The sequence below is a fragment of the Triticum aestivum genome, chromosome 3B (assembly GCF_018294505.1).
Source record: "Triticum aestivum cultivar Chinese Spring chromosome 3B, IWGSC CS RefSeq v2.1, whole genome shotgun sequence".
In the NCBI taxonomy this organism is placed as follows: domain Eukaryota; kingdom Viridiplantae; phylum Streptophyta; class Magnoliopsida; order Poales; family Poaceae; genus Triticum; species Triticum aestivum.
This window is the reverse complement of record NC_057801.1, coordinates 384,927,354-384,937,158: the sequence shown is the minus strand read 5'-3', so window position 1 is coordinate 384,937,158 and position 9,805 is coordinate 384,927,354.

Sequence of the window (9,805 nt, the reverse complement as noted above, 5' to 3'; positions counted from 1 at the left end):
GCTGGAGGGCCCCCGTGCGGCAGTCGGCGTCGGCGTCGGCGGCGAAGGACGGGGGAGAGGGACGAGAGCGGGTGGGGGCGAGGAGGAAGAGAGAGGAGGAGCACGAAGGCGTGGCTTTTATGGGGAGGTTGGTAATTTGTGAATTTCGAAAAGAAGGAGAGGAGTAAATACGAACGGGAAAGCAGAAGGAGAAAGAAAAGGAATAATGTTCGGATTCGGTGAGGGTATGGCCGAGGCCGACACGACGCGTATATACAGTATGATTTTATTATACTTATATACACACGTACTGTATATTTGATGAAAAAAACTCGTATATATAAATCCAACAACCATAGATGGAAGGGAATGGAATTCTAAAAATTGCGTGCGTCATTAAATCTGGGTCTTTGGATGCCGAAAGGTGGCTGTCTATGCCAACCCGAGCCTGCTAGGATCGAGTCACCCTGCGCCACCCACGGAAGCCGTGATAAAGTATCGCGCTGGAGCTATGCATAGACAACGAGGGTTTTTGCTCCCAACATGAGTATGAATAAAGGCATCTCTAACGGCAATTACAAAAGGGATCAGTTCGTGGATATGGACGCGGAAAATCGACATCCAATCGTAGCCGCATACATCTGGCCTTTCGGATTTTTTCCCAGTCCGCATGATCAAGTAGCCGCATGCAAAGGGTACAGAAGTTCAAATAGTCACATGCATCACTAGTTAAAATTTAAATAAGTTTAAATATTTTACATCCCATCATTGTTGTCCTATTTCACTGCCCACTGATGCTCAATCAGATCTTTCTTGAGCTGCTCGTGAGTTGGTCGATGCTGAATTTATTGATGCATTTGAATAAACTCCTTAAATGTCGCCGAATTCTAGTCGGGAAGTTGGATAGGACCACCCATGTTCTTAAATTCCAGAGCTATGGCAACAGCATCACCCTCGTCCTCGACGATCACGTTGTGCATGATCACACATGTCATCACCTCCTAAAAAGGTCTCCAGATGCCATTGTTTTACAGGTCCACGAACAACTGCAAAACGGGTCCGGAGAACTCTAAATGCCCTCTCGACATCCTTTCTAGTCGCTTCTTGTCTTTGGGCAAAGTGAGCCTTTTTCTGACGAACTGGGTTTGAGATGGTGCTCACAAAGATAGCCCATGGAGGATAGATACCGTCAACCAAATAGTAGCCCATGTTATACTCATGTCCATTGAGAGTATAGTGACAAGGAGGAGTTTTTCCTTCAGTCAGCCTCACAAACAATGGCGATCGTTGCAGCACATTGATGTCATTGTGAGACCCGGGCATGCCAAAGAAAGCGTGCCAAATCCAAAGATCATGTGATGCACTGCTTCAAGAATGATGGTGGGCTTCTTAACATGACCCTGGTATTGCTCTTGTAAAGCCTTCGGGCCATTCTTTCATTCCCAATGCATGCAGTCAAGAGATCCAAGCAAACCTGGCCACCCTCTTGCTTATGAGATTGTCAGGAGCCTCTCGGTGTCTGCCACAGTTGGTTCTCTCAGGTACTGAGGTTCGAACACCTTGACCACGGCAGTTGCAAACTTGACCATGGCATCTCCACATGTGCTCTCAGACATCCGTAGGTACTCGTCCCATGAATCAGCGGACGTGTCATATGCAAGCATCCGGAGTGTGCCGTGCACTTCTGGTAACCAGAGAAGCCAATTGTTCCCATGTCGTCCTTCTTTAGGATCAAGTAGTCACCGTAGGACCAGACACCATGGTACAAACAATCGAAGACAATCTTGCACATCTGAAAACGCTGGCAAAAATCGTCAGCGAACAGTGCAACGGGGACAAAGTAGTCGGTCATCAATGTCAAATGCCCGCGCAACCTGTTGCGGTTGAGCACTCGATGACCCTTGATCAAGCCCTTGAAACTGAGAACATTCTCCTCCGCACGCTCCACATCTTCAAGGACCGCCTACATCATCGCCGTCTCATTGGAGTACTTCTCCTTGTCCGACGAACCGTCGGAGGACTCAACATACTGCTCGTATATGTACTCCAAATCGGAATCCATTGCTACAAACAAGAAGGGACAACTATTTTCAGCTTCGGTGATTCATCAAACAGTTGACGTGCATGGTAGAGGATGGTACTTAGCGGGGCGGTTGAAGGACAGGGCGTGGAACGGAGACGGTGGAGAAGCGGCGAGGAGCCCTGCTGGATCTCTGAGGTGATGGAGACGCATATTTCTGGCATGGGGTGTGGCGTGGTGGCCGGGGTGGTGGAGCGGTGGCGACGACAAAAGAGAAAGAAGGAAGAAGAGAAAATGGGGAGCATGGAGTCACGGGATCCGGGAAGGGTTTTGGGTGGGCCTGGGGTGTCGGATTCGTACATTTCACGTGTCCAGACTCCCGCAAACCTCCCCCACTTTTATCTCCATTTTGCAGGAGAAATCGCGTCCGGACCGCCCTGCGGACCGATACATGACCGCATTGGATGGCTTCTGCAGTCCGGACAGTGCGGTCCGGACGGTTGCGGGAGGTTTACGGCTCCGCCTTGGAGATGCTCTAGGCACACATACAACTACACTAAAAGTGGTCACAATGGAAAGTAACGCCCATATGTTTCTTGGAGTATCATATACTCCCTCCGGTCCTTTTTAGTGTGCATATAAGTTTTGTCCGAAGTTAAAGTATCTCTACTTTGACCAAGCTTATAGAAAAAAGTATCAATATACAATTCGATATCAATATTGTTAGATTCATTACGAAATATAGTTTCATATAATATATATTTGGTATTGTAGGTGTTTATTTTTTAATATATATTTGGTCAAACTTTACAAATTTTGACTTGACAGAAATCTAATACGCGAAGTAAAAAGGACCTTCACAATGCATAGCATGGTAGCTCTATATCATATTGGCATCATTTGTTGTCATGCATGATGTTATGCTCTTGCTTACGATATCTCAAATCCAAGGAAGGAGAAGGGGATGCAAGTGAATTCAGATACAGGGGGAATTAGGGAAAGCAAGGGAAAATGAGTTTTTTTTTCTTTGCTGTCGTGTCCATCCGCACTTCTTCCTATTTATCCTTGACGCTCGCTTGGGCTCGGAACGCCCTATCCAGTCTCCTACATCGTCTTGTGGCCTCGGGCCATCGTCCTAGGCCGGGCCATGTCATGACACTCCCCACCCCTTGAGAGGCGACTTGGCCCCAAGTCGACAGAAGCGGAAAGCGTGCTCGGAGAGAGTACATGTCTTCCTAGGTGTCATGTGTGGCGGGATGGCCTTGCCAGTGAATCCTCGGTCAAGGAACCACACGCCCGCCCCATTGAACCAGCCTTGTATGCATGACACTTGCTGGCTGAAGCAAGGAGAGATCATTGGGTGGCTCCAAAGAGAGGTCTTGCTGCTTGTGACGCCCCCGACTTAATCATGCACTAATCATACATGCAAATGTGCAGGATCAAGATCAGAGACTCACGGGAAGATATCACAACACAACACTAGACACAAAAATAATAATACAAGGTTTATATTACAATCCAGGGGGCCTCGAGGGCTCGAATACATAAGCTTGAATACATAAAGTCAGCGGAAGCAACAATATGTGAGTACAGACATAAGTAAACAAGTATGCCTTAAGAAGGCTAGCAAAACAAAATAACTGGATCAAAAAGGCGCAGGCCTCCTGCCTGGGAGCCTCCTAACTACTCCTGGTCGTCGGCGGTCTCCACGTAGCAGTACGCTCTGTCGTGGTAGTAGTAGTTGTCGGCGGGACCAACTGGCTCCTGGACTCCGTCATGTGAGCACATCAATCGGGTATAGGGGAAAAGAGGTAGCAAAGCAACCGTGAGTACTCATCCAAAGTACTCGCAAGTCTTACATCAGATCTATACTAAGTATGCATCGATATCAAAGGAATGGCGCTATATCTTTGAACTAGAGTGCAGAAATGCCAAAATAGAGAGGAAGGCCTAGCCTATCGAAGACTAGCATCTTGAAGCTTCTTGCAGCATTAGAAGAGTGTAGATTAGCATATTATAAGTAATAAGTATGTAGTAGCAACGCCCATAGATCCTTCCTCAACTCCCTGTGAGAAAGCAATCCCTGAGCCATCATATCCATTTAGTGTCTTCGGTATCCAGTTCTAGTTGTAATAGATCGGGGTACAACTCCAAGCGTCCGTTACCATGGACACGGCTATTCGAATAGATTAACTTCCCTGCATGGGTGCACCAACTTACCCAACACGCTCGATTAGCTTTGGCCGGACACACTTTTCTGGGTCATGCTCGGCCTCGGCTGATCGACACACCCTAGTCCTACCTAGGCTCAACAGAGAGGCCAGCACGCCGGTCTACATCCTAAGCGCTCAGGGGTCTTGGGCCCATCGCCCTTTGCACTCATGCGCGTTGCGTACGCGGCCTAGAGCAGACCCACACCCTAATACAAGCACAGGTGGTTCCCGTCCAACAGAGCGTGCGCTGTTAAACTGCTGACGTCGATGAGCTTTCAGAAGAATCATACGACGCCGAGTGCCCATACTTATTCCCGCATGGTGGTTAGTTCGAACAGGCCAGAGGCCTACTCAGTTCACATATTCAACCCCGTTAGTGTCTTGGGAGCTTGTGGTGACGATCAATGATCCATGATCTATGGTCCCGTCGCCCCGTCTCGCGGACTTATGGCAAGGGCCAAGAATGTCCGGCCGTGCCGCGTAATTATCTCGCGGGTACCTTCCTGGTCAACCCGACTCCGATAACTCTCGCATGTACCCCTCGGGGCCGACCCAACTTCAACAAGGAACTAAGGTAAATTCAAGGTATCTGTGTGGCCATAACATCAAGGGGGGAATTCGAGAATCACCCTTGATGGATTCCCACTCGATGTAACCGTCAAGGTGAACTTGGAGGAATCACCCACGAAGGGTTCACACTTGAGGTGTTGCACAACATAGTCATCATCAGGAGTGGGGTAGGTGGAATCACCCTCCGTAATCCATGATCGATTAGCTACACTACATAGATATCATTAGAAGTGCGATACGAGGTATCACCCTCGGCACACGATAGTAGCTCTGCAGAGTCATACAACTAAAGTGGTGTGCGGTGATGTGTCGGTCTCAGCATGTCGATCACCCAGATCGAATCTTCCGGTATCAAAGTGAGGCAATAAGGACAAGGTGAGGGGTCACTGATGGATCACTAACCAACCTATACTAAGCATATAAGATAATAGGTAAAGTAACAATAGCAGGTTACAAAAGCAGGTTATGCATAAGAATAGGAGCTATCGAACAATAGTAGCAAAATCTAATGCAAGCATGAGGGAGAAAGAGTGGGTGATATAGGAATGATCAAGGGGGTTTTGCTTGCCTCGAAGCTCTGCAGACGGATACGAACCCTCGATGGTGAAGTAGTCAATCACCAGATCAACAACGGTCTTGGGGTCTATCTGAAAAGAAGTAACGGAGGGGGAAACAAATAAATAATGGAGTAATCAAATGCATCACAATGCAGGGCATGGAAATATGTAGTGCTAGGGGTGACCTAACACAGTGCTACGCATTACAGACGGAGCGGGAAAATATTCGGGAATACTTTCCTGGCATTTGGCAGTTATCAGATAGATGAACCGGAGGGGAAGGATCCATGTTCATCATGTGAGAGGCATGTGACAGATGAGTGGATAGCATTTTCGGATTCGTCATATTTTTCTGAACAATTTTCATATATAATTATTTTCATCTGAGTTATGAATTACTCCCTCCGTCCCAAAATTCTTGTCTTAGATTTGTCTAAATACATATGCATCAAGTCACATTTTAGTATTAGATACATCCTTATCTAGGCAAATCTAAGACAAGAATTTTAGGATGGAGAGAGTAATTTATATGAATTTTCAAAGTTTAAATGATTTTTTGGATTTTCTAGAATTATACTAATTTGAATTAAAAACAGAATAGACTAAGTGCACCCAGCTGTGGGCTAGCCACAGAGGCTGACTGTTGGGGCCTAGGGGGTCGAGTCAGCAGTCTAGTCATCAAGTTGACCAGTCAAAGTTTGACTTGCCAACAGGGTCAGTGGTCCCACATGTTAGTGTTTTAACAATTTCCAAATTGTTTTTCTTTAATATAATCAAGGGGCCCACATGTCTGTGTCTGGTTAGTGGGGGTAGCACTAATCTAGGTTAACTAATTAAACAGGGCGGGGCCCGCTTAGCAGTGACACAACTAGACACGGTTGTGCACGCATGGGCACACGAGCATGGCCATGGCCGAGCGTGGCTAAGGCGCGGCACGCGGGGTTGGCCGGGTGCAACTGGCAGCGCGCGGCGGCTGGCGGCGGAGTGATGGCTGGGCGCGGATGGGCCAGCCCGGCAAGAAGTGGAAGGGGAGCGACAGTGGCAGCAGAGGATAGCAGGAGGCAGCAACGGCGACATGCGAGGGACGAGGCATGTTGATGTAGGGTAGAACCCTAGACGCCCGATCTTTCACGTTTGGAGGGAATCCTACCAAGAACACGAAGAACACGAGGGGAAAATGAGGGGAAAATGAGGGGAACACGAGGGAAGACACAAGAGAATCACTCAAACCAACGAGATCCGGTCACACATATGCTAGATCCAAGAAACACAAAGAGGTACACGGTCCGAATCCAACAAAGGACGATAGAAGTGGCAATAGTTCATCTCCGAGAGGAGGTATTGAATCCGCGAGGGATCTTCCCGTAAAGGGGTCTTGAATCCAGGTGGATCTTCTCTGAAGAGGCCGCGGTCTCTCACGAGTAGGAGATCCGTATGGATGAGCAAAGCTCTATCTCAAATGAGCTAAACCTATGCTAACCCTAACTAGGAGGAGGGGTGGTCTATTTATAGTCTAAGCCACGAAGGGGTAAGTGGGAAAGGTATACATGGGCCCTTGGCCCGTTCACTGTGCGCAGACAGGCACCGGATGTCTGGGCTGGGGGGCGGATGTCCGGGGCTTCGCGACGGGCCGGATGTCCGGGCTGGCAGGCCGGATGTCTAGGCTGGCATGCCGGATGTCCGAGCTGGCCTGGGTGCCCTGAGGTTGCTCTTTGGACACAAGGGGCCGGATTTCCGGTGAGGAGGGCCGGATGTCCAGCCGCTGTAGCAGCTGGCTCTTCTTCCTTCTCCTTCCTTCGCTCCCGCGCACACTTGGCCTTGGTCCTTGGGCTCTCCATGGTCTCCTCGGGTGTACCTGAGTATGCACAAGGTCCGCGCTTGATGTAGCATCCATCTCTTACATGCAGAAAGGGAAGATTCGGAAAGGATCGAGTTCACCTTAGGTCCAATGGCGTATGCTTGAGGTCTCAACATGTGAGCACTTGGGGCTTGGGGAGTAGTCATAATGTACATGGGGATGATCATAGGATGCTCCGCATCATCTCCCCTCCCTTGGGAAAGATCCGACCTCGGATCGAAAACCTCATCACCATGGAAACGGTTGTCGTGGACGGACTTGTAGTCGGACAGAGTAGAAGACATTGCGCAAGCCAAGTACTCCAAGATGTCTCCGAAGTGGTATACATGCAAAAAGAACAAACACAAGCGACACTCGGAAATACAATGGTTAGCGCACACAAGGTTTCCATCAAGTAAGTATGAGTCCGGTCGACAAAATTGTTTGTGATAAAGCGCATGAAGCTTATCAAGATGGTATAGAATGATATGCCGAGCATTCATGGAAGGGAAAACATTCATTGTGCACACAAATGTGTGAATATGAGTAATGCAACCATTATGCAAAATGATGTCATAATGGGACGGTGTATCAAAAGCATGAACATGGCAATGGATGCTCAATATGTTTATGTTATCATGCAATTGATGGTAGGCAATGTGATCATTATCTATGAATATGCCATCAAGGAAGGTTACAACAAATTTGCTAAGGAAATGCACAAGCTCATATATCATGGATGACATGGAAATAGATGCAACAAGGCAAGCATAATGTGAGTCAATCCATGCATAGGGTTAAAATTTGCGGTGAGTATGATATGTCCATCGAGCATGATATGTGGGAGCACAAACAACAAATATGGAGGTGTTGGTGTACCAATGCTCGATGTCGTGGCATGAGTGGAAGTCCGAAGGTGCATCCAATAAGTCTGAGTGCTCCTCGATGTAAAGGTCCATAGAGCCAATCTCCAATGTCGCTCCTTCGTTCGCAAGATGTATCATGTAGACAACAAGAAGGAAACAACAATGAAAGAATGACCCATCCAATATGCATATTTGAGGATGGCTCAAAGGGAAAGAGTTCACCTTTATGAGAATGTCGAAAATGTTGGTGTCACGCATCGTGTATGCCTTCACATGACCAAGTTGTCTTGTGATGGTACCGCCTTGTGAATCCTTCAAAACGAAAGAACATGGCAAACACTCGGAAAAACAAATGAGGTTAGCGGAAGTGCAAAACCTATCATTCGTGTGGTAAGATACCCAACAAGTGTATGCATCATGCTCATCATAAGAAAGTACAAGGGAGCATTTCATAGTATGGAGGCATATGATGCGAGAACAACCAAATGCAATAGGCTCAATCAAACAAGCATGCTTCACAAGTAACATGTCCAAGTCTCCACAATCAATAAACATAAATGCAACTATTGGAGGCAAGTGACAATGAGCAAGATATATCATGTGAGAGGCATGAGCATATATGTCATCAACCCACGAAAGCAAGTAAGAGTGGAACATGGGTGATGCAACATAGCAAGCAATCATAGTGATCAAGTCAAGCAAGCTAGTAGTAAGAAGATGCAACATACTAGAGGGCATCATGGCAAGCATGTCATGTGTGAAAATAGTGGGCATGAATAATGCACATGACATATCACAAGCATGGAAGCAAGATATGAGAAAAATATCATCAATGTATTGGCGAGAGGCCATATGTAAATAGCAATGGGACATCATGACTCTCCCAACACAACAAGCATCAATAGCATGGGGCACAAACAAATCATGGTAATAGTTACAAGGATCTCCACTAAGCATGCAAATACACATAGAAGTAACATAATGGTGAATCATGGGTAAATGCAAGCAAGGGTCACAATTGCATGGCAAAATCATGTAAAGAGGCATAACATGCAAAGTGAACACGATAGTATGGGCATAAGGTGACAAGTGGTAAATAACCCATAGCCGTGTCAGAGCCAAGTAGAAGAGATGCGCGTAGTCCTTGCGCGAAGGGAACGGTGGTAAGGATAGTCCACGGGATCCCAAGTCATCCTTGCTCTCAAGAGCTCGTTTCGTCAACTCTTGGGATTGAGAGGTTGACGAGTATACATGAGTACCTTCACAAAACAAAGACAAAGGGAAAATTGTGTGTGCGTGGTATATGTACACATCATCCATCATGATGCACACGTGCTTGTGTTGGTTAGCACAAAATATACAATGCGCAAATAAATGAGATGCGTGATATAGAAACATGTCATCCATCATGAGAGGTTTGTTATTATGTATTGCATAATGGAGACTCAAATGATGTAATGCATCATGAGATATATGTAGAGCATTGTTATTCATGGAATGCATGTGGTGCACACAATCATGGGAAGCATGCAAAGGATGGGATGAATCAAAATCGCCAAACATGTATGAGGACACTATGGGGGTATCCTCATGAGCATTAGTGGAAACATCACATGGAGAATATTGACAACATCCCAAACAATGCATATTTGGTTCTATGTGATCATGGCATGGCATAGTAGATGAATTGCGCAAAACATGTAAAGGAAGCATGGCAATATCATCACAAGACAAGCAAAAGCCAATGACCATCATCTTGTCAT